The sequence below is a fragment of the Mycteria americana genome, chromosome 5 (genome assembly GCF_035582795.1).
Source record: "Mycteria americana isolate JAX WOST 10 ecotype Jacksonville Zoo and Gardens chromosome 5, USCA_MyAme_1.0, whole genome shotgun sequence".
NCBI classification, from domain to species: Eukaryota; Metazoa; Chordata; class Aves; order Ciconiiformes; family Ciconiidae; genus Mycteria; species Mycteria americana.
Genome location: NC_134369.1, coordinates 8441700 through 8467482, shown reverse-complemented (window position 1 = coordinate 8467482; position 25783 = coordinate 8441700). Strand labels below are relative to the sequence as shown.

Sequence of the window (25783 nt, the reverse complement as noted above, 5' to 3'; positions counted from 1 at the left end):
GGGTGGCTGTTTTACTAGACCATTGGGCACATTGATTTTTATTTTCATGGGTATGTAGATCAAATTGAAATAACCTAAAGGGGCTGATGTGATACCCTGGGGCTGTTAGAGATGTCAAGATTCATAGCAAGTTTGTATATTTCTACTTCTTGGTACTCCCTGTAGAAAAATAGCATGGGGTATCATTGAGATCTGTCACTTGCTGACACTTAGGGGAAAAATAACCCCTACCTCTGCTAGACATTCCCAAGACATGTCCCAGACAAATAAGATCGCGTACTGACCCTCGTTTTGATTTATTTACATTTAAAGTAAGTGTTACGCAAGTCAGACATGCATGATCCTGGCTGGCTGATATATCCTTAAGCAACTGTCTGTATATTGGCATGCGAAGAATTCTTTCTTGCCTGATGTAGGACACTACTTCAGAAATGTGTTTTTGTAAACACCCTGAAACTATGGAGCAGAAGCAGCTTCTATTTCAGGACTTGATAAAATTGCATCTATTTAAGGAACCTCTGTTCAACTGTCACATTAAAAATAAACTATTTAGACCACTATAAAATCTCAAAATTAATAGACAATGAAGAAATTTGGAAAACTGGAATTAAGAAAACCAAAACAACATAAACTAAAACTTATTTGACATTTGGACTTTTGAATTTGCCAGGAATATTATGCTTTCAATGAATTTAAAGATTTTTAAATTAATTTTTTTCCCTAAGGCTCGAGGAAAAACTATGTTATATGGATTATTTAAATCTCAGACAAAGTAGGAAATATAAACTGTATTTTAAGCATGGGGATCATAAATTTTTCTGTATGTGTGCAGTGCCTCATTTTTTGAAGCTGTTTTTCAGTTTCAAAAAACTGTATCAAACTTAGGTAAAGATAAATTTATCTTTATATCATACAACTTCAGCAGTTCTACTTGTGGAATATAAATTTAAGTTTTGCGACTATCTGATTTTTGTTCGGCTAGTATAGATAAGATAATTCAAAGTTTATCTAATGTTGTAGAGCTTGCAGATTGACAGGGAGATTGCAGTTCTTGTTTTAGTTACAGCAATACAAGCTTTTCCTTTCCTTCTTAGCATGTGTTGTTCCCAACTTTCATATCTGGTATAAAAATGTTTTTGTGTCTTTCTTGATATGTGAAGAAATGATGGTTGTAATGAAAAAGTGTCCGCAAGAAACTAGTCAGGGGACAGTTGATTAATTTTATATAGTTTGAATCATGAGCTGATCTTCAACTTTTTTTTTAACCTATAAATAACTAAAACTTTGGACTGGCTTCAAGAACCTTACTACAAAAGCTTTACATTCTAATATATTAGACTTTCAAAGCTCCATAATATTTTTTTGTAAACCCTCAGAAATGGAGGCAATTCTGAGGCTGAAAATCAGGTTTAGGTTATTATTCTAGGGAAATATGATACTTTCTGATGTATTTATTGAGTATTTTATTAATACAGCTAGTGAAATAAAATTTATATATCCCCAGATATATATCTTGGCATTCACAAGTAAAATAATATATATCTATGTATGTCTTGAGAAAATGAATGGTTCTGCATCTGGCTGGCAACCGGTCAGCAGCAGTGTTCCTCAGGGCTCAATCCTAGGGCCAGTTCTGTGCAATATATTTATCAACGATCTGGACGCAGGAGTTGAATGCACCATTAGCAAGTTTGCTGGTGATACCAAACTGGGAAGGTGCTGTTGACTCTCTTGAGGGACAATTTGCCTTGCAGAGGCAGATAGATTGGAGCATTGGGCAATGATTAATGGGATGAAATTTAACAAGTCAAAATGCCAGATTCTACACCTAGGACAGAGTAACACCGAGCACAAGTATAAATTGGGAGACGAGTGGCTGGAGAACAGCCCTGCATGAAAGGACCTTCGGGTGCTGGTTGACAGCAGGATCCATGTAAGTCAGCCAAGAGGGCAAACCACATCCTGGGGTGCATCAAACACAGCATAGCCAGCCAGTCAAAAGAGGTGATTATCCCACAATATTCAGTGTTGGTGCGGACTCACCTTGAGTACTGTGTGCAGTTCTGGACCCCACAATCTAAGAAGGATGTGGACGTCCTTGGATGCGTCCAGAAGAGGGCAACAAAGCTGGTGAAAGGGCTGGAAGGAATGTCCTTGAGGAGCTGCTAAGGACTTTGCACTTGTCTCATTTGGAGAAAAGGAGGCTGAGGGGAGACCTCACTGCTCTCCACAGCTTCCTGAGGAGGGGAAGTGGAGAGAGAGGTCCTGACCTCTTCTCCTTGGTATCCAGTGATAGGACACATGGGAATGGTTCAAAGCTGCACCAAAGGAGGTTTAGACCAGACATTAGGAAGCATTTCTTTACCAAGAGGGTGGTCAAAGACTGGAACAGGCTTCCTAGAGAGGTGGTTGATGCCCCAAGCCTGTCAGTGTTTGAGGCATTTGGACAATGCCCTTAATAACATGTTTTAACTTGGTCAGCCCTGAATTGGTCAGGCAGTTGGACTAGATGATTCTTCTGGGTCCCTTCCAACTGAAATATTCCATTCTAGGTAGAAAGAAAATGTATTTTCAGAAATCTCTTCTCTCTTTCTTAATGTGATTTGGGTTCAAATGCTGTTAAACATTAATGGGAAATGTAATAATTTGGAACCTGATTTAGAAATTCTAACGTCCTCGGTGTCGTATAGAGCTAGAAAACTGTTCTGGCTGAGGTAGCTTTTCTGATTTAGTTTGCCTTATTATAAAAATAAATTCATTCTTTTCACTTCAAAAAGTCTTAACGCATGACTCATTTCCCGTTCCTTTTATCCAATAGAATAAGCTGCAGAGGACTCGTTATTTCTTTTCCACATCTTTATTTACTGCATTAGATGCTTATTCATGGTGTTAGTTTCAGAAATCAAGTGGTTTTTCCTTGAGAAATCATGCTATTTGAAGTGTAAATGCCATTTTCTCTGCTAATTTATTTTTGTGTTTTGGTAAAATGAGATATAACGCTTTGAATTACTCATTTTGTAACAGGGACAAAAGCAGCGTGTATCAACAGTGGGTTTAGGAAATAATGGCTCCATCTACTGTAAAGTACGGCATTATATCTGCATTTGCTGAATGTTGGATTTTTTGGGTTTTTTTATTTGGTTTTTTTTCAGTGTGTTCCTTTTTCTATATGAACCTTTCAATGAATGATGCTTGCTGTTTTGATGCTGTGATATTACTACATCATTTCCTGTTCATGTTATTTTTATAAATATTTTCTATTCAGTGAATAAATAGAAACATACTGTATTTTATTAAAACATTTTTAAAATGAATGGAACCAGTTCATTATTTTACTTGTGAATTTCTATTTTTATTTCATTTTTAATGCTTTGTTTCTTGACTTGTAGTGCACATTTATTTCAATTATGTAGTAAAAATAGATCTTATTCTTTATTCAGTATAGTAACCTGTGATAACTAGAAGTCAGTGTTCAGAAGTGAGGCAACTCTAAAAAGTCTAAAGAACAACTGGCATTTAAATAAGCTGTATGCTTCACTGCTTTTATATAACTCTGTTAACAGAGGCTTAAAACACATTCTGGGATAGAAATTAAGACCCTGAAGTTCAAGCTTGATATGTTACTAACACAGTCTATTAATATTTAACAAGCACAAAATATAGAGAATTCGTTTATAGAACAAACATGGCAAAAACTTCAGTAAATAGTAAAATGTTCTTTGGTTAAAGAAGTTAGAGGCACCCTATTTTTATTGCAAATCACGTAACACCTTTGTGAAAATTAATGTGCTGTGGGGAGAATTTTAAAATACAGTCCTTAATGTTATAAATGAATCTCGATGAGTCTTACTAAAATCCTCTGTCAAAGCAGGTGTCTTAAAAACTAGCACTGAATAACAACAAACTTTTTTTTTTTCTTCTCTTCAGGTCTAAGCAGAAATGCCAAATTTAGAAACAACTTTCCCCTCAGTGAAGTAGAAAGAGTAATTGCAACAGAAGTTTTTTCAAAATAATATTGAATTCCTGTTTGGTTGTGCTTACTCTTGCATAGCTAAACAAAATAGCCCTTTTAAAATAGATTGTTGATTAAAACAAAATATATTTTCCTGGAAAAATATATTGCTGAGAGGTTCCTTTCTAGTAACTTTGGTCAGATCAAGTGTTTGAATGACAACAAAGATCTGGGTGGTGCAAGTGCAATGCTCTTCAGTGCGCAGTGTTGACAGAGGAGCTGTTCTTCATTTATGTTTGTTACGGCCAGGGATCTCGGTCAACAGCTTGTTTGAAGTCTGATGTTTTGCAGGTCAGCTGGTTCATACGAGTTACTATCGGGAATCCACGGACAGCAAGGGAAGGGTGGTAGAGTACTCACAGAAATGTGATTTTTATCCCCAGCAGCCTTGTTCTCTTCAAATAAATAAGAGGTGGTTTTGCATTAGCATACCAGTGGGTTATATCCAGTGATTTGTGCCTCTAAAGATTCTTTAAATTGTGCCATTTTCTGAGCATTTGAACATTTTGAAGACATTCACAGAAGCGTTGGGAACATCTGCGGCATTATACACTGTTAACCTTGGGGAAATTGCAGAGGACCACTGTCCCGTAGGAAATCAGTACCAGACGCTCCTCTCTAGCACCAAGCTTCCTTTTTCATCCTTTCATGTGGACATTAGATTAGATTCTATTACTCACACAACTCCAACAGTCTGATGAAATGGAGACTGTTCCCATTGCTTTGTCTGTTATCTGGAATTATGCTAGAATGATTCCGATCATTAAATAAAAATACAGTTGTCAGCTGTACTATTCTTTATTTCATTATGCATACTGACTATTATTTACTGGAATATAAAAATTGTTGTAGTTTGTATATTCTGAGGAGAGAGGTTTCTAAGGTTTCTGAGAGTTAACAACTATAATGCTCTTCAGTTCTATCCTGCATCTCTTCTTATCAGGAAAAAATGCTAGTGGTTAGTAGTAGATCCCTTTGAAAAATAGGAAATATATAAAGAAATATACCATCACATTCACCTTATCTGTAGTGTCATGTTATTTTAAGTTGCAGCATATGTAGGCCAACAAAACCTGACATAAAGGAAAGCAGCATAATATACAAGGTAGTGATATGTGACACACCATTCGGATTGAGAAGGAAGCTCACTTTCTTGGAATTAATACCTCCTACTTACTGCGTTTGCCATTAACATACTCTCTTCTATGCATACAGTCTCCCCTATGCAATCAAGGTATGGTTTACTTTTCTTTATTATATCAGAGAGTACTAGCTTGTTCTGAAAAAAACATGCAAATCATCAAGTATTTTTTAAGATGTTGATTCGTAATTCAATCCTGATATTGCTTTCCTGTTTCCCAAACTATTCTTGCGTGTTTCCCAAAGTATTCATGCAGAAACATCAAATTAATCCTGGTATTGTTTCCCTTACATTCTTAGTTACTAGACTAATATTTAAGGATATCCATATTTGTGAAAGGTCAAGTTATGTACTCATAGTCATGTAAACGTCATGCATAACTTAAAATAAAAGTATAAGTCAATAAAAAATATAAGTAAATAAAAAAGTATAAGTAAATAAAAGTATAAGTCAATTATCAATTCTAGAAAGTAAGCAAGATAAGCTAATAGTGCTCTTCAACATGCTCTGAGTTTTGAACATGTATTTCACAACAGATTTCAGCATGTGGTGTCCACTGAAAGCAAAATGTATCCTAGTGGGTACGTTTCGGTGGAACACACTTCAGACTAGCAATAAAACTTTCCAAAGTATTGTATTTGCTTCAGGGTAGAACTAGCTGGGAAATTATTTTTCTTGTCCTGGGAAGGCTTGAGGCTTTTGTCGCATTCTGCACCGGGAGTTTGTTTCGCTTCTTCGCTTTCCTGAAGAAGAGAGGTTCCCTAGAACACCTGCCGAAGGTGTTTAGCATAAAGGCAATGCAGACCTTATAGACCTATAGGCAGAGATGGGGACTCCCACACCAACGTCCGTGCTGCCCGGCGTTCTGGCACAAGTGTGCCGCACGGTGAACTGGATTCAAGTACACATATTGGTAATAACTATCATTTTACTGTGTTAATTTTACCTTAGGTCAGTTCTGCTTGTATTCGTTGCATGTCTGCCGAATGCTTTCTTCTGGCACAGAAGCAGCGATGGCATGGCGTCAGGCGGAAAAGGTGAAAAGCGAGAGAGAAACCAGAATATCCCTTTTCTTAGCAGCACTGGTAAGTAAAGCGAGAGTGAAGTGCTTGTACAGGAAGGCTTTGTTAGTGACAGAAATGGAATCAGCTCGTCGTTCATCCAGCCAAGTCTGAAAAATGTACTAGAAATCTAAGTTAGTGTATTACATCAGAATTAAAGCGCAGATGGAGCTATGAAGCGGGAGAGAAAAGTTTCATAATATATTGTCTATAAGAGGTGATAAACAGCAGGAGAGTTAGTATTATTGATTGGTGAAGAATTTTTTTTCCTCAAGAAATAAAAGCACCCCACTGTTTGTTGTACTCTTGCTGTTGAAGGGATTTATTTTAAAGTAAAATGTAAGTGATCCTAAATGGAAAATATCTGGACTCATGGGAAAAGTCTGATAGAAGCTAAAGAAAAAGTGATGCAACTGAAGCTAAAACCCGAGCTTTATTTTTAGGAACGTCTAGTAAAATTCAAGATCAAAACAACAAAATATTTTAATATTATAAAGTATTCTTAAGATATGAGCAAAAAAAGCCTTCTCAGAACTTGAGGGTAGGTTTCAGTTTTGGTATTCTGCTTTCCACTTGATCTTAGAAGTTTCACTGAATCTGTGCAATGTCCACGCAGAATTGGCTTTGGAAAATATGTCCAAGTGTTTAAATACTGTAGTATTACCTGCCTTATAAAATTGCTTATGTTTATTCACTAATGAGTGACAGAACAGAAAAAGGTGGCTTTTCCTGTACTTGTGAGATACTTCATTCTGTAACCATAAGGGTTTAATGGATTATTGATTTCAATTTGTTAAAATGTTAACTGTCAAAGTATTTGAATAGCTCCTTTTTTTGGCCTAATTTAGTGTAGTTAACATCTATATACTTTCTAGTAAAAATAGTTCAGGTTCTCACAGAACTTTACAATTTTCATTATAAATAGAAAATATTCCATATAGAGGAAGATTCTGCCCATTTAATCGTGAGGACAGCAGACTGACTACTTCTTGAATTGAAGTAGCACCTGAGACACTGCAATTCAGTCATTTCACAGACTGAGCTAAAGAAATAAAACTGCTCATGTTACCATGGTACAAGATCTGGGGACCATAAGGTTAAGTAGCTGAGATGTTAATGTCTCAAATTCCACAGAATGTAATTGTTAAGTTGTGATTTATTTTTTTTTTTTTTTAATTGGGGCATTTTGCCATGTAAGCAAGTATCAAAAGTATTAAGAAGGCAAGTGGCTTCATTTAATGAATTAAAGCAGTAAAATTTTTTTGGTTTCAAAACCATCAGGAAGGCTTTTTCTGTATGTGACCATGTCTTGATTTCAGAATACACTGTTTTAAATTCTTTTAATATATTACATTAAAATGCCTACCTAAATGTCACCTATACTTAATGAAATATTACCTAAAGACAAGGATAGAAAAATTTGTTTCTTCTTATTTATAAGAATTTTCATTTTGAGAGCTGTTGGTCTTTATTCTTAAACTGATATATAATGTTCAAATGTTTTATATGGTTTTCACTTTAGTGCTAAGGTCACTTAGCACTAAAAGGTCACCATCTAACACTGACTTCGAAAACTTTGTGAAACACAGAGTTATTTACATGCCGCAACTTTTGTGTCATTGTGTACATCAACAACCACTTTTCCCACCGTTCCTGGTGTTTAGACTGTTGTGATTCTGCTGATGTAGCTGATGTTTTTCTTCATTATTCCTCTGCCTTTGTCCTTTCCTACAGGCTTACCCTGAGTTTGTCCTGACCTACCTAGAGGAACTAAATGAAAGAGAGGAGGTGACCCAGACAGAAAACCGCATTCACCATGGGGCCTGGTCTGCAGCTCATCAGGAGATAGACAGCAGCTCAGCAGAAGAGGTCACAGTATTAAGCCAGAGGCAGGTCAGAGACAGTCCTTTCAAAAACACGTTTTGAAAAGAGAAATATCAGTGTGGAAGTCAACTTATTTCTGTAAATAAATAACCTCATTTGATTTCTTAATTTAATAAGATATTTATATATTAGACAAATGATAGTTGTATACAGGATTTTAATGAATAAAAATTTATATATATTTGTGTCTCGGAACAGTCCGTGTAGGACAAACTTTTGAAATTTCTCATTTCCTATGTGGAAAAACTCAAGGAAGGAAGGGAAACAAACAAAAAAATCACTAGATCTCTAGGTTTGTGCTTCTTGATGCATCTTGACATAGCTATGTGTATTTCTGACATTTTCTGCTAATCAACAGCCTTACTTGAAAAAGTAGACACACATTATTTTAATTAGCAATATATAAATTACATGGTTGTACTTCCTTCTCTTAGGTTCTGCAAAAAAATGTCAGCAACCCCAATCAGAAACAACTTTCAGGACCTTTGGACGCCCATTTAATGCCTGCAGATCCCCTAGGGGAGACTACACAGCTGACAGTGGCACTGGTGAGGAAACCAGAAGAGAAACATCCTAAGGCCTCAGCTCAAAGGTAAGCCACTGACAGAACTGATATTTATTGTTCAATGACATTAGATGTTTTCCTTCAGTTTCATGTAAGATTGATTTCCTGGATATTATTGAAATATCTCAGAAACCCTCTGGCTGATAAGCAAACGGGGATTTTGACCAAAATTAATGAAAAGGGGTGACATTTATGTACTTTTTTTTATTTTGAAGATTGATGTGGATGATGTTTGGTAGTAATTGCAAATCTACTTTTTAATTTTTATCTACAAAACTCACATCGTGCAAATTACATAAAGAAATAGGACTCGTATCAACATTGTGACACATTTTGTGCCACAAGACTTAACTTAAATGGTAAAGGTTTTGTTAGAAACCTGAAAGTCATGCTGAGCCAAAATACTAAGTGACGCAGTCACTTTCAATATAGGACTGTATTTTAATTTAAATAAAAGATAAATAGTCGTGGTGTTAACTATTTCTATTTACAGCAGACATAAGACTTTGCCTTTCTTTAGGTAATTTAAACTCTCTTTTATATGTGGCATTTGGCTAGTTATTTTTGAGCTTTTGGGTGTTTTTAGATCAAAACATTTTAAAAATGGACCTCCTATTCAGATGAAAGACCATGAGACATCACTTGCTATTAGAATGAAAGTTGAATTAGTTCCTGCTGGTAGTAACAACAGCATTAAGTCAATAACAGTAATTTACAGGTGACTGCAAGCAACAACCAGATTTGGTTTGTCTAGGTTATCGTAACTCTTCCCTTGGAAGTATTACCCTTAGAGAACCCATGGATTTGCTGCTCTGGTCCTCCTTCAAGGACTAGTATTTCTGGTGTTTCATTTATAATATTATCTTGCAAATATTTAGTCTCTGAGTATGCAAAATATTTCTCAAATGTGTCTTGAAGACTATGACATGACTGAGGTATCTGGAGGTATTGGCTATCAGTAGTTTTTGGGGAACTGTATAGGTAGAGGTAGGTTACCTGTATGTTGGGTAATTGTGGTTTTTGATGAATCAAATAACTTTAAAGCTCTGTTAAATTATTTAACTACTAGTAAACACTGTTGTATGTTTACAACATAAACTAAAGTACCAAAGTTAATGTTGACTATATTGGCTCTTTCACAAGATGCCTTCTGCAATGTCAGGTGAAGGTTTATACAAGATCATTTTTTCCACAGTGCTTTGAGAATGAATTGTTATGCTCTAAATATGCAATGTGATGTCAGGGTCACTATGAAGTATTTCACTTCATTTAAGTGCAATGGAATAAGTGAAATTTCTTCAACTAAATGTCCATGATTTTAGCCTCAGATAACAGTATATAAATATTAAGCTAAAAATATCTTCTTGCAGAACACAGACATTTGATTTAGAAAGCTACCTGCAGTCAAGATAGCCTTTAAGTGCTGAATGCTTGACTTTCTATGTCTTTATGTATCTCTTCCCACCAAAAGTGGAGTTATGCAGTCTAAAGCATTTTCCTGAACTAGAATTAAATATAGAAAAAATATATTTTAATAATAAAATAACATTATTTTACTGTCAGAAACGTATGGCATTAAATAGCAATGGTAACTAATTCAAAACTTCTGCACTTACCTCCATTATGGGAGGTACTAAGTGATTTAAATTCTCTTTTGCTGCTATTTTTCACTAGACTGTGACAAATACTGATGTATTCATAGAATGGTTTGGGTTGGAAGAGACGTTAAAGATCCTCTAGTTCGAACCCTCCTGCTACAGGCAGGGACACCTTCCACTAGGCCAGGCTGCTCAAAGCCCCATCCAACGTGGCCTTGAGCACTTCCAGGGATGGGGCATCCACAACTTCTCTGGGCAACCTGTTCCAGTGCCTCACCACCCTCATAGTGAGGAATTTCTTCCTTATATCTAATCTACATCTACCATCTTTCAGTTTAAAGCCATTACCCCTTGTCCTATCACTACATGCCCTTGTAAAAAGTCCCTTTCTAGCTTTCTTGTAGGCGCCCTTCAGGTACTGGAAGGCTGCTATGAGGTATCCCTCAGCCTCCTCTTCTCCAAGCTGAACAACCCCAACTCTCTCAGCCTGTCTTCACAGGAGAGGTGCTGCAGCCCTCTGATCATCTTCCTGGCCCTCCTCTGGACTTGCTCCAACAGGTCCATGTCCTTCTTATGTTGGTGGCCCCAGAGCTGAACCCAGTACTCCAGGTGGGGTCTCACGACAGTGGAGTAGAGGGGGAGAATTGCCTCCCTTGACCTGCTGGTCATGCTTCTTTTGATGCAGCCCAGGATATGGTTGGCTTTCTGGGCTGCAAGCGTGCATTGCCGGGTCATGTTGAGCTTCTCATCAAGGACCCCCAAGTCCTTCTCCTCAGGGCTGCTCTCAGTCCATTCTCTGCCCAGCCTGTGTTGGTGCTTGGGATTGCCCTGACCCATGTGCAGGACCACTTGGCCTTGTTGAACTTCATGAGGTTTGCACAGGCCCACCTCTCAAGCCTGTCCAGGACCCTCTGGATGGCATCCCTTCCCTCCAGCGTGTCGACCACACCACACAGCTTGGTGTTGTTGGCAAACTTGCTGAGGGTGCGCTCAATCCCACTGTCCATGTCGCCAACAAAGATGTTAAACAGCCCCGGCCTCAGTACTGACCCCTGAGGAATGCCACTCGTCACTGGTCTCCACTTGGACATTGAGCCGTTGACCACAACTCTGTGTGCAACCTTCTAGCCAATTCTTTATCCATCAAGTGGTCCATACATCAAATCCATGTGTCTCCGATTTAGAGACATGGATGTTACGTGGGACGATGTCAAATGCTTTGCACAAGCATTCTGTTAAATAGCTGCCACATTCAACTCTGTAGTTTGTAGAATGCTTTCAGTGCCTGAAAGGTGATGTAAGAAATAGGAGACAGGATTTTATTTATCCTTCATGATTTGAAAAGCTGTTCAAATTTCAAGTAGCAATAAAATTTGCCTTCCTTTACAAAATAACATGAAAAACTGTCATAAGCGCAAATGAGGTATGAATTGTGTGTCAGTAGAGGAAACTTTATCTCTGTGTCCTAAAACTTTTGTTTCAGGAGTTGGTCCAGCTATATGGGTGTATAAGGTGAAGATTATGATCGCTGTTCCTCCTAAGAAGTTCAACTGGTTTTTATAAAACTCTTTTTGGTTAGCTGCCCTGCTCAACACATTTGTAGATTTTTGTAAAACTTTGGCTTACTGAGAAGGGAAGGGAAGTGTGTCTCTAAAAGGAGATTCAGCTGCCCAGACACAGGTGGTTAGGGTAACTCTGAGCTGTTGAGGGGTGTATCACCAGGCTGCCAGCTGCTTCAGATCACTGCAAGTCTCCTGCCAGTCCCGAGTTGTACCTGTGAGACTAAACAGATCCTTTGGATACATTTGCAGTCTTAAATACTAGCAAGTGTCTATTTTTAGGCTGCTGAGTCCTGCCATAAATGTTTCTTTTCCCAGCTTAGTGTTTTGGAGGAATATGCATTTCACAGCTGTCATTTGCAGTGGTTTTCTGGTTTGGTTTCTGAGAACCAGTCACACTTGTTATAGTGAGCCATAACAGCATGAAGTCAGCCCCATGTTGAAGGAAAACTTTATTCTATAGGATGTTGTAGGAAGAGCCTTATGAAAAGGGCTAAGTTTCAAAGCATGTGGTTAATTAGATTGCAAGTTTGGCTGTTTGCAATAATTTTCATAGAATTAGACTTTCTTTCCTTATTTATTTTTGCTGGTTGAAGGCTGCAGTCAGCTCCTTTCTTACCTGCACATTGCTTAGCCGGTTGCACGTTATCCTATGATATGTGATAGTAATGATGACAAGGAAATGAGCTTGTTTCATTTTTTTTTTCTTTTTGTCCCCTATCCTAGTGGTCTCAGCAAGTCCTTAGTATCTTTGGGGACATTTTATTCAGTGTTCTTTCTAATGTTGTTTTTTTCAATGCATCTCTTTTACTAATTTACATGATGCCTATAAGATATGAAAACCTGAATCTCATCTCTGATTTACCTGACTGAATCTGTGAGTTTCTATGTGAAAGCTGAAAAACTTGTCCATTCCAGCAAATACCATTGAGGAAAAAATCCTCTCTAAATGACAAGTACTGCCCCAAACAGACCAAAATCCAATCATAAGTTAGTTACTAGACATGGAGGGTTCAAGTTGCTGAGAAGATGTGGCCTTTTAGGATAAGGATGATTAGATAGGTGAGCTGTATGACTGTGATTTATGTACTTCCCTCAGTGTACGAGAACTAATGACTTAACTAAGTACCTAATGGCCACCTGATTTCCTTCCCATCCTTATTCTCATCCTCACCGTTCATGTATGGGAAACAGCAAATCCATTGCCTCCTTTCACTCAAATTTTTTTTGAATGGATGCTTGTAGAAAGACATTACATAGTATTATCTTTGCCTGGGTCAAGATAATAACTTAATGTTTTGGGTGTTACTTTGTGAAAATGTAACCCCTGTAACTTCTGACAGCATTTTAAATGCTTCTCTCATTCTTATGATCTTACCTGTTGGGCCCAACAAGGAAAGTGAGTGCTCTTGTATCATCAACTGTAACAGATTTGTGCTGTCCTAGCAGTAGATTCAATTTATGAATTGTCCCTTTAAAAGGCACTAGTCACATTTCTAAAATTAATCACCTGTTTTAATGCAGTTTTGGTTTCAGGCCTTATTGGATCGCTTTGCTTCCATAAGTAAGCTCGATTTCACAAGTTTCTGAATATTTTGTCACCACCAGATACGCATTTAAGTATGCTCCAAGTTAAGTACGTGCTAGGTACCAAGCATTCTTGGATCTGGGTCAGAATGCTTATGACCTTGTCATATTTAATACTAGGAAAGACACATCTGGTACAGCTGGTTTCATTTTAATTTTTCTGAATCAGTTGGACAAATTCAGTTATTACATTTTTATAAGACTTATTACTGTAGGAAAAATGACTAAGAAATACCCCTAAGGAGACGGAATATTCTCCCACTTCCATCAATGACACAGCTATGAATTGGTACAATTGTTTGTAACAGCTAAGCAAATGCTTGACCTTGATTCTTTATACGCTGTTCATTCATTTTAAAGTCCAAGTGGGCAAAACATAGGTAAAAGTCATAATCTACATCTGTATTGTAAATTGATTACTCCATGAAGACAGATGAGAATGTATTAAAAAAATTAATTCATGACTGGATTATTTTAAAAATCTATTTATACATGTTCCACAAAAAAAAATCGCTTTAGACTGTATTTTCTGCATTTAAAAAGTCTGTATTCATTTTAAGTACCCCCTCAGATTTCTATTTGTGAAAACTCCTCTATGAGAAAAACATCTTTTGACTGAGTTGCAATGATTTTGCATGATATATCCGCCATGTAAGTGTTCTAAAGGTTAAAGCTTTGAATTGGTGACAAATTAGCTTTCATTATCTGCTTTAGTCACATCTTGACAAAATTATTCTAAGAGCTGTGTCTGCTACAGATACAAATCCAGTTCTCCGCTCATCACAGAGGGAATGTTATATATCCACCTGAAAATGAAAGGAAGGTATAATAAACATTACATTCCCATTTTCAGAAAGCATTTGAAGACATTTGTTTACATTAGTATACCAATTTGAACGCCTTACCTTTATTTAAATGGAATCAGAACTGGGGGTGAGGGGGGGCGGGGAAGACTGTAGCAGCCGACAAAGCATGGTGACCCAGCTTGTCACCCAGTGACCTGTGAGAAGGAAATAATGAACTGTGAGTAGCTGTCTTCTTAACTGTTTCTGACAGTTTGGCTATGGGCACATCTGTGTTAGTTGCATGGAAAGGCCTTTGTTGTTTTCCCACTAGTGACTTTGCAGACCGCTGTGGGGTTTGCTGGCTGCCCTGCTCTTACACTTCCCCTCCTTTTTTAGTAGTAAGAGCAGCTGCCACTGATAGAGCTGACATTTCTTTTAATGATTTACTTGGCATTTATACCATTAAAAATAAGAAATTAAATTTAAGTAGAACTTTTGGTTGTTATAAATGAAAATATTCTCTGTATTCATGTAAGATCTGTTGTAAGCGTGCCTATAATCATTCTGTCTTATCAACGTTGCAGCAGTGTTCAATGTCTATTGGTACCCTTGCTTCCTAATATCTCATCATACTTAACTATTTTGAGTGAGTTAGAGTCTACCGGTAATAACATTTTAAATAATCCAGGGTACAATGAAACTAGGCAGCTTTTCATGGTTAAATGATGTACTACAAACCAAACACCCACACACCCCCAATTGCTTCCTTTTCCAGATTGACCAAAGTATGCATGTCTCTTCTGGTACAGTAGTGCTAAATCTTGGATAACTTCGCTCACACTATTATTAGCATTTTCAGCTAGGAGACTGTTAAATATAGGCATGCCTGCTCTCATAATAGAGTTCTTAGTTGATTTGTGAAAGATGATTGTTAAGAAAAACTTGAAATCATGACTTATGAAAAATGAATGACTAACACAATAACTTACAAAGTGTAAAGCTATCTATTTTAACAAAGTGTAAATATTTTACACGGTTGATATACCTTATTGCTTTTATGTTATAATATGCTTGGAGTAGGTTATTACAAATTGCTTTGCAGGAGTTGAATATTAAAGACTTTACTCACTAGACTGAAAGTATAGCATGCTGAAGCTGAAAGCTTTTTTGTGCTAATTGTTTTCCTGCTGTAGGTTTTGGGGAGCTTAAATTTGTCTTCTCATATTTACGCATTTTTGCTTATTCTCTTTAGCTGTTTCATGTTCCAAGGTCAAGCTGTACTCGATACTGTTCACATGCAAGGGAAAAGAAAGAATATATATATTCTTTCTATAGAAAGAAAGAAATATAAAGAAATTTATATTTTAACACTGAGGACACAGATTTATTAATTGGTTCCTTTAAGGGCTGTACTACAGCATGCAACATGATCTAGAATACAGGTCACAGTCTCTTGCCTAATTGCGTGGTGATGGAGCCATTAGATATACGTACTAATGGGTCCCATTGCTCCATTTTTGCTATATCGCTAGTGCAATCCTCTGTCCTTACTTATTAAAAGTGGTGCAAAGACAAGTTGTGGAAAACAGGAGATGTGCAAATACAGCACAATTCTCTGTGTCATATGTAGCTCAGAGAAGCACTGTAGGTACCTTCTGAATCCATGTTTTCACATATGTGTAATGTGAAATAAGTAAAAAAAAAAAAAAACAAACCAAAAACCCCAAACCCAACATTTTCTTGAATGTTGATGCTGTTCTAATCGCAATGAGATCCCACTTTCCTGAGGATGTAGAAAAAGATTGTGTGTTCTCTGAGTAGATATGCAATGTATTTATTTATATACATAAGGCAAACAAGGGATAGATAGATGATGCCAGCATAGAGGGAGGAGGTGACCTGCCTGGGTTTGTTTAGCAGCGACTAGCGGAGTCAGGGTGTTCCGAAGGGATGCTCTAGTTCCCCGTCTGATACCTGCTGGACCAGCGCATCTCGGCTGTTAAAAATTCGCTTGTGCCTCCATGTAGTCTGTGTCTCCGGGATATGAAGAAAGAGTCAGGATGCCTTGTACGCCATCCTAGTTTTGTAACCCCCCCACCAGGGCAGCACACTTCACAAACTGGGAAGTGCAGCCACACTTGCAACTAAACTAATTATTTAACACAATTTTTTCTCATGTTTAGGTAAATATGCAGGCCAGTCCACAGAAGACTTGCAACTTATGGCATTTCTCTATATTGTATGAAGCAGTTAATCAGTTCCACAGCTCTGCATTGAGCTATTCAGCTCTAAAAATGTTTGTGAAAGGAAGGTGAATGTATTGACAAAAACCTGAAATTATACATTACTTTTCCTGGTGGAAGTAAACGAGAGCTGTGCCACTAAAAGCTTTTATCAAACTCACTGAAGTCTGTTATTTCTCTTAACAAATGTTAATGCCATACAGAAAGTTAAATATTGATTGAAGCCATGGAGTTGCACAGAAACATCCATCAGATTCTAGAACTTGCTTATTCATTGCAGAGACATTGCCCTGCTATCATATTTATACATATCTCTATGCATTTAAGACAGCTTTGCTAGGTTAAAGGCATTATTTTTCTCACTAAACTATTGTTTAAAAATAATAATTGTATATTAATATGTATTACAAAGTTGCAGATATGGTGTGCCTCAACTTCTTTTTTAAGAAAATATTACTGTTTTTATTTATGCCACTTGCAAAAGCAAAATACGTATACTGTAAGTGATATCTTCATCACTCAGTATCAAGGCAAAAAAAAGGCCTGTGGATCTTAGGACCCTAGCCTGAGACTTTCGGGGATTCAAATACCTCATTGGAGAAGTGACTGATTTGGGATTTGTAGCTGGAGAAAAGGGTTTCAAATTCATCAGTCCTCTGGGTATGTTCATCCTCCACAATGAGACTTAATGAGAGGCAGTTAAAAACAAGAATATCCCCTATGGGTTATTTGTTTCCTTTTCTAAGGTGAAATTCAGAACAATTAATTTGCTAGGTAGTTTTCAGTATCTTGGTAAGGGGGTATCTTTTTGGTTAGTACAGTCTTAGTTACTTGGTTGCAGATTTTTAGGTTTTCTCTGGTTTGGATGAATTGCTAAATTTGACTTTCGGGAGAAATTTACAGGATGAAGTACACTGTCCTGGAGGAAGGACAATGCCTGCATGCAGAATGCAGCACGGTCAGAAAGTACGGGGCCCTTCCTGGCAACTAACTGCCTTTTGCCAACTCCTGTTGGGTTTGAGCAGGCTCGCTATTTTTTCTTCCAATCTGAGAGTGAGAGGTTCCATTAAAGTTGTGATATGTCCTTGTCAAAAACTTTATTTCAGCAAGGAATTGAATAGTATTTGACATTTTATTTGTCATTATATTTTTATTTATTTATATTTTTTGATTTATTTGACATTATATTTATTTCAATGTGCAAATACTATTTGACGCTTTTACTTGGAAGCCATACCCCTTCTTTTTCAGAACTTTTAAATATTCATTTGGGCTGCCAGTTCAATAGACTTATGGAAACAAAAAAAGTATTTTAATAAGATGTCTTAATATGAGCAATAAACTGTGATCTAGATAATGAATTTGAAGGGAAAATGAATGGAACTTTTATTTGCTGGTTAGGTGGACACTCACTCGTATCACTTTTGTTGTTTACAATCATTGTCTTAACAAAACACTCATAATTAACCACCAGTTATAAAATATCAGCTATTTGAAAAGTGGTAAATTGATCTTAAATTCCCAAGTGCAACAACTACCTCCTTTGACAGAGCCTATGAACTATTTAAGCTGATGTTAGTGGAGGAAGATATATCTATCAGTCAGTCTTGAAGGCTTTAAAGAAAATGAAAGTTTTCAATGAAAAAATTATAAGGGTGCACTTATTTTTCAGAAAAATTTAAAAAATTTCTACATATATGCACATATATATTTTCATATAAAATGCTAGCTTTACATTTTTCCTGTATTTCAAAGAAAATTATGATGAAGGTACAATTTGAGGTGCTATAAAAATTTGGAGAGTGAAATCACACTAAAAAAGTTGAATATTTAACAAAATGAAATGTCACACCTAGGCAGTTTATTATATTTTTACAGGATCCAATTTACTTGTATTTGAGTAAACTCCAATTACTCAAGTAACTCCAATTACTTGATTTGTATACTTTCCTTTATCTAAATAACAGTCCGATTTTTTAACCTTCAAAATATTTTTCATCACAGTTTTGTACAGAGCTGGGTCATGTTCACAATTGCTAGTTAACAGATAATTAACTTAAATTGTATGAAGCACTCTTCTTTCAAATTAGCTTAAACTAGGCAAAGATATTCTTTAAAAAGTCAGCTTTTACAGGTAGGTTATGCTTGAAAGCATGCACCTATCTTCATCCAGTTTCATGTATTTATCAAGTACTTATTATCAACTGATAATAAAAACAAACGGAATGAGTTAATGAACCTGAATGAGCGAGACCACAGCAGGAACCGAGTCACTGGCAACATAACCATGGTTAGCAAAGGTTGTTGCTTTTTTAAAGCTTAACATATTGGAATAGGAGACAGAAGGAAAAAAAGGGTTTCCTAGAGAGCCAACATGTGTCAGGCATAAGTAGAGCCACTGTTGTGATCCTTACCGATTTGTCAAAATTGAAAGGGACGTGCTATTTTTCCTTTGGTGATTATGGAATAGAAATAAGCTCACAAAAAAGCTAACCATGGTCTGGTCTTGTCTTATGCGAGTTACAGCGTCTTAGCCCATGCCAGTCGGGTTTCATGATTTCGGTTTTCTTTCCTCTCCCTGTTCTTGGATTTGAGATACTTCATTAACCAATAACAGCAGCATCAAGTTATTTAGTTGTATTTAAAAGAATCTGGTTTTTCCAAAAAAACCTCTTCCAAGGATATAGAGAGGGCATAGAAAATACTGGAGAAATTTAATTATGAATAAAGATGGGATGTACAGAATACAAAAGAAATATTTCACCTCTTAAAGAAACTTAAGAGCAGTGCACAAACACTGTCCTGAGTTGGGTTTTTTTTCATGTCACAAATAGTAGGTTTTGAGAGGGTTTTTTTTGTTTATGGGGTTGTTTTTTGGGTTGTTTTTGCTAGTTTTGTGTGTTTTGGGGGGCTGTTTGGGGTGTTTTGTGGTTTGTTTGGGGCTTTTTTAAAGATGTAGTTTATTTCTGGGTAAAGTGGTACACAAGAGTGAAGAGAGAAAGGGAAGCATGTTTCTTCTTAGCTTATATCTTGAAATAATCATGTCTCATAATCCAAATATAATTAATGAAGGTAAAGGATGAGAATTTATCCTAAATTACAGGACAAACTAATTGATATTTAGGTTGAATGATAGTTACATAATACTTGTTTCTTGCTAAAAGTAAGTGTATCTGGAAGTCACGGTAAAACTGTTGTATCTGAGGAACTGGGCTGAATTTCTTTTGAGATCAGCTTTTAAATGCAACAGATGGGGTGGTGTGGGTTTGGGCTTTTTGGTTGTTTCTTTTCCTTTTTTTTTTTTTCTTTGGTAGTATGGGAAAATCCTGAGACTTGAGGTTAAGAAAGGTTAGAAAATGTGTCAGTGACTCTGAAAGGGAGAGAATCTGATAGATTTGTAATACAGTATGTGGCAAAAGAATTTTATAAGAAAGCTTCATGCCAGTAATCCTCATGTCAGTGAAAAGTCTTAGGATATTAAGATTGAGAAATGTTGTTTTACTTACTTATCTCATTATATTGAACATAAAACGCCTCTGACAAAGATAAAACGGCAAATGTGCAACCAATCTTCCCACTCCCAAGAAAAGACAAGAAAATTAGCTTTATGTGCTGTTGGAGTGGAACTCCAGGCTGCTGCAACAATAATAGAGATTAATTTGTAATTGTGTGTTGCCCCCTGCCCCTCTAGCCGTCTGTAGATGATGGAAATGGTTGTGAATGGCAAGAAACAGGGAGGCTAGCAGGGAGGAAAACCCATGACAGACTGAGATTTCCCTCCTTGCTATGCATGGTCGTTCATATTCATAAAATGACAGAAATTAGAGATGAGAAAGATGTAATAGGTCATATTAAAAATCTTTCAACAAAGACAAGGTTGTTTCCTACAGTATCTTTCTTCTCGTGCATTACCTAATTCATTTTTAAAGGACTGAAGGAATGAGACTTCTATCACTTCCCTTGGGGGTCTCTTTTCTACAGCATAATAGTCGTCCTCTCTGTTAGGAATATTTTTTCTGACATTCAGCCAAAAAATATCGTCTGCTCAATTTACTCCCATCACTCCCTTTGTACTACATAGGTTTGCACCTTTCCCATATTTTTGATAGGAATTTATCCCACTTGATCCAATGGTGAAGCTTAGTTAAGTCGTGCGTGGTTACTTTGCTAGCCTATTTAAATGAGAAACGCATCTTTCTAAATTTCCCACATTACTTTGACTCACCTCAGTTTTACGCGAATCTTGCACTGCATTGCAAGGGTGCTTACCAGGAAAAAGTTTGTTTTCTGAAATATTGTAACCATTTCTTTTTCTACACTCCAACTCACATGCCTGCCTTTATGCTGTTTTACACTATAAGCCCATTTGAGAGGCAATTCTGGCATTTAAGAGCCTTAATAGTAAGTGGTTTTTGCTATGAAACTTATGCTCAGGTTTCCAAACGTGCTTGGAAAATGTGGGATCCAAAATTCAGTGTTCAGAAGTGGCTTCAACGCTCTTATGCACAGCTTTAATGAGCTTTCAGTAGGGCCAATATAGGGTCTTAAATATTTATATTGTATTCGAAGAGAAAGGTAAATGGTAAACACTGGCAAATACTTGTACCACCTCAGCTTTGTGGCTGAAAGCCTTATTCAGGCTGTTGTTGCCCTTCTGATTTTGACTCTTACGCTGTAAGACCACTTTCACTCACTCAACCTGTTTAACTGCAGTGTTTTTAATAGGACTGGGCCAATATATTATTGTTCTAATGCAGTTTAATAACGTCTTTAAGTTAACAGGAAAAAAAAATCCACTTAATCTAAAGTTTGTTCTAAACACATCTTGTTTTGCTATCAATATTACTTCATATGAAAGTACTATACCTACTAGGACAGTATTCATAGTACAAACACATTTATATCAACTCATTTAAGCTTTGTGTCAATGTAGCTGTGCTTTTTTCTGTTTCCCCCCACCCTCAAGTAAAAGGTTATACTGGTGAAAGAATATTTTCTTTTTTAATTTCAATGTTGCTGTATTTATCAAAGATCCTGCCTTTTCTCATTTTTGAGTGACTGACTATGGTGGCAGAACTTTGTAGTGCAGATGTGGTCTTATAGATCCCAGGGATCCCGGTTCTTGGTACAGCGAATAGAGAGGTCTAAGTAACACTTGTCTGACGGCGACCACATACTGAGCCATGGCATTACTCATAATGTTTTTTCACACGAACCCACTCAGAAATTATAAAGTCAGTGGGTAGATTTTTTTGATAGTTTTATTTTTCAGAACTCTAAAAATTTACCTGTACTACATAGAATAAAATTGAGAATAAAATTGTGAGTTTCTCTTCCTTCTATAAAATAATATTAGATTTTCACCAATTTTCTTTAGGGATTTCAACGTTTCTTTTTTTGTTGTTGTTGAACAATGTCATTACAGATGTTTACAAATATATTAAAGGTTAAACTGTGCCTTCAGATGCACCTTTATTTGACTGTTACAATATGGAATTGTATTTGAAGTTAGTGTGGTATTTTTAGAAATAAAAAAGTCCAAAAGCCCAATACTAAAGGATTCACCCATTTACAAAGTTAGCTATTAAAATAAGTAAGTATGTACCTGTGTTGGCATGTCTGGGTGTATGGGTGAGTGTGCATACGTAAAAGTGCGATGCCTGTAAACATTTGTCACCATAGGTGGCTTGATCAGGGGGAAAAAAAAAAAAACAACCCACACAACAACAACAAAAAACCCCCAAAATCCAAAAACCTCACTGCAGGTGCTTGGAATCCTGCAGGATCTGGTCCTTCAGCTGCTTGATTCCCTGTATGTTGTCACTTTGGAGGCAACAGCATAGGGACCGGATTTTGCAAGTCTATACAAAAGGAATGTGCATCTGCAGACTCGTACATCTTTATAAGCAAGCAAGGATTTGTGAATTTCAACTATAATCTTCTAATCCAGATTTTTCAATCTGGTTATTCACTTCCAAGGTTTTCTGGGGTGTATGGGGAAGTGCACATTTCACAGGGTATAACTTCTATTGATGTCTTTGAAACTCTTTCCACTTGAAAAAAACCTAAAATGTGTCATTAAAGTCAGCCAGTAGGGCATTTTCCAAAATACCATTATGGCACCCGAAGAGGACTGTAAACTTTTCAGGAAACGTGGAAAATAAAGATTCAAATTATAGAAGACTTATCCCTTGTAAGTGGCATATGTCTCACTGTTTCTGTTTATCAGATTAATGTTTGTTCTGACTTTTTTCCTGTCAACTTTTTATCTTCTGCAACTAACTATTGAAGTTCCCCCTGAACTATCACGTGCTGCTCCTTCTGTCTGTTGCCTATCTTTCCCAAAATATATCAGCAAGAAGGATTACTGGTAATTTCCTACTTAATGTATTTCATCCAGCTTTTTTCTTCCTTCAGCTTAATATTATGGACTTCAAAATAATGTTAGTTGTTTACTTTCAGATAAGCTTTGTTCTTAATTTAGTGCTCACTGAATTAATTCATTTTCATTTAAAAAGTGTGGTGAAAGATATCTAATTTTCTTACAAACTGAAACACTTGTTCACTAATAACCCACTGCCAACATGAAGAGAGTAAGTTAAAAATGACAACTAAAAGTCCCTTCTAATCTGGTTCCAAAAAGACAAAAATAAGTGTTACTTAATTTTTACTCAGTTATAAGTGTTGATTTGTATTAAACAAAGCCACGTGGCTTTTAATAAGATACAGATTTTATATTCTAATTATTCTAATATGAATTGATAATGACACATGAAACTGGTAACAGAAATATTTTTCTTTTGCCAGACCTCCATAAATCTTCAAGACGGGTGTAAAACAAATTTTTATTAGCTAAATAACAAAACTCTAGCAGAACTTTAGCTTTCTTTCTGAACTCTATGAAAGTAATTTTTAAAATACATTTTTCACCATGGAGTTTTTATTCCTTTTTCATTTGACTTTGCCAGTAGGGACCTCTGCTCAGTGTTTCATCCCAAGAAGACACCTTTGACAGTATGGTTGCTCTTCCCCTACGAGCATTGTGCCTCTGTGTCATCGCTGAATTAGAGCCTAAGTTTTTATGTTATCCTTCAACCCCTGACCTTCTGGCCTGAAGGCAAGAATATTACTAGCATGGCTATGCTGAAACAAAACGCAGAGAGCATGCAAAGATGAAACAGTGTGGAACCAGTAAAAACTAACCATTTCTGTACATTTTCCTCTTCTCATAAAAAAAAAAAAGGCAAACCCCTCTTTCTTTTCTCTTGAAGCTTGAGTCTGACTTTAGGCAGCTTTGGCTTGTTCACTGACCCAGGAACAAGTACCATCATCCTATTAGTACCCTGAATGTGAGATAACCATACCATGACAGTCTCTTGAACTACAGTGTACACATATGTTTTGAGGCAGATGAAGATAATGTATTTGGGGTTTTGAGGGGGGGGTGGTGGTTTCTTCATGGTGACAATTATGATTATTAAAATCCATTAAATTAAATCCAGTCCATTAAAAAGAATTTTTTTTTTAAATTCTTGTGGTATACATAATGAATCCCCAGTAGCAATCATTCAAAAGAACGTTACAGTAGTATATGTTAGAACATATATCTTTCAATCTGCTTCATATTGTTGAAATGAACCATTGCAAGGATTTATCAGCATAACGAAGGTAACATGGACTTCTAAAAGCCCAAGAAAAGTTTTACTCCACGGCTTTGTTTAAAAACTGTAATCCTTTAGTAGCTACAACATTATATGTCAAGTTATTCCACGGGTTAATTAAGCATTGGTTAAGAAGTGTTCCTTTCTTTCTTTGTTCTGAAACCTGTAACAGCTTGCTCTGTCTGGTGACCTCCTACTTCTTATATTGAAATAGACAGTGAACAGTCAGGCAGTTATCCCTTAGTCCCTTCTCCATGCTCATCTGCTGGATATCCATCACACTCCCCGTCTTTTCTTTCCAAACTGAAGAATCCTGTTCTCTGTTGTTCTTTGTTTAGAAACCACTACACACCTTTGCTCGTACTTGTTGAGCCTCTTCACACTTCTTTCTAGTTTTTATATATATCCTTTTTCAGAAGGCAAGAACCAGAACTGCTTGGGTATTTTCAAGGTGCTGTTTCTTCATGGATTTAACAGTCGCATAGGGATATTTTCATTTTTGTTCAATGCACCCTTTCTAATAGTGCCTAGAATATGATCTGCTGTCCTAACACTGAACTGTGCAGATGAAACTTCCATAGGGCCTTCTGTGATTGCAGTATCTTGTTCTTTAGCAGGCAACTGGAGTTAAATAATTACAAAAGCCGTAGAAAGCACAGTAAGGTAATATTACACAGAAGCATAAGCTTCAGCAAAACCAAAAAACCTTATTTTTATTTTTTTCCCCTCTATGCATGAATATTTTGGTCTAAGAAGGATGATAAAGTTTGGTAAACACTGCAGAAGAACTATCTCCACACCGTCTAGTTAAACTAAAAAATGTGATGGCTGTGATATGCAGAAGTGTGATAATGGAAGGTAGGAGAGGGGTAATATGAGACATTGCTGTAAGTATTCCTTTCTATTTGCAGCCTCTCAAAGACACTGCTCGAGTGTGTTTTGGAAATACTTCAGTCAGATGAGCAGTAACAGATTTGCAGGACTAGCAGGGCAATCTCCTGGAATCCAAATCCTGCAGCACATCTCAAGTGCCAGAAAAATTCTAAGATATGCAAGTTAAGGAAGCAATATTTAAGTAATCAAAACATCTAGACTAAACTTATCGTTGGTGTCTTTCAACTCATTGGGAAGGATTTGTCTTACTATAAATGAATAAGGTTAAAATCAGTTATATAAAACAAAGGAGCTGAAAGTTGGCTTTCAGGTTCAGCCTTAGTTTCCGTACTGTTAGTTGTTTAATTGTGTGGTCTTATTTTCCAATATACTCATTTTTCATAGATTGTAGATGACATTTTACATCAAAACATGAACATTGCGAGAATGTAGTGTTATTTAATAAAATTAAACCCCAAGACCTCAGTCTTTTTTCTTTCTGCTCTAGCCTAGTCTGGTACCGCAAAACAGTTGTAAAGCCGGTGAATTTGGTTCCTGGGGGCTCCCAACGTTACTGGAACACTGCATGCTTGCATCAAGGCTGCTCTGGCATTTTACCTGTGTTCTGTGGTAAAGCTTGACTGAATTCAAGGGACTGGGCATAGTTCTTCATTGAAATTGAAAAGTGGCAGTGAGAGGGAGAAGGAGGAGGCCCTTTTTAATTTCCATTCTAACTCTTTGTCTTCCTTTCAGTGTGAAGCAACCATAAGTAAGCTAATAATACTAGATCCTTAAATACTCCCTAGAGTTTTAA

At 36.6% G+C, this 25783-nt stretch overlaps 1 long non-coding RNA gene across 1 annotated transcript in view; it reads left to right on the top strand.

Moving 5' to 3' along the window:
* The window catches only part of LOC142409672 (uncharacterized), an 80390-nt gene that overhangs the window by 10914 nt on the left and 43693 nt on the right, over window positions 1-25783 (top strand). Inside the window, exons 2-3 of the long non-coding RNA XR_012775733.1 lie at window positions 7949-8107; window positions 8533-8690. This is a non-coding gene — a long non-coding RNA (uncharacterized LOC142409672). The remainder of the gene's footprint in view (window positions 1-7948; window positions 8108-8532; window positions 8691-25783) is intronic.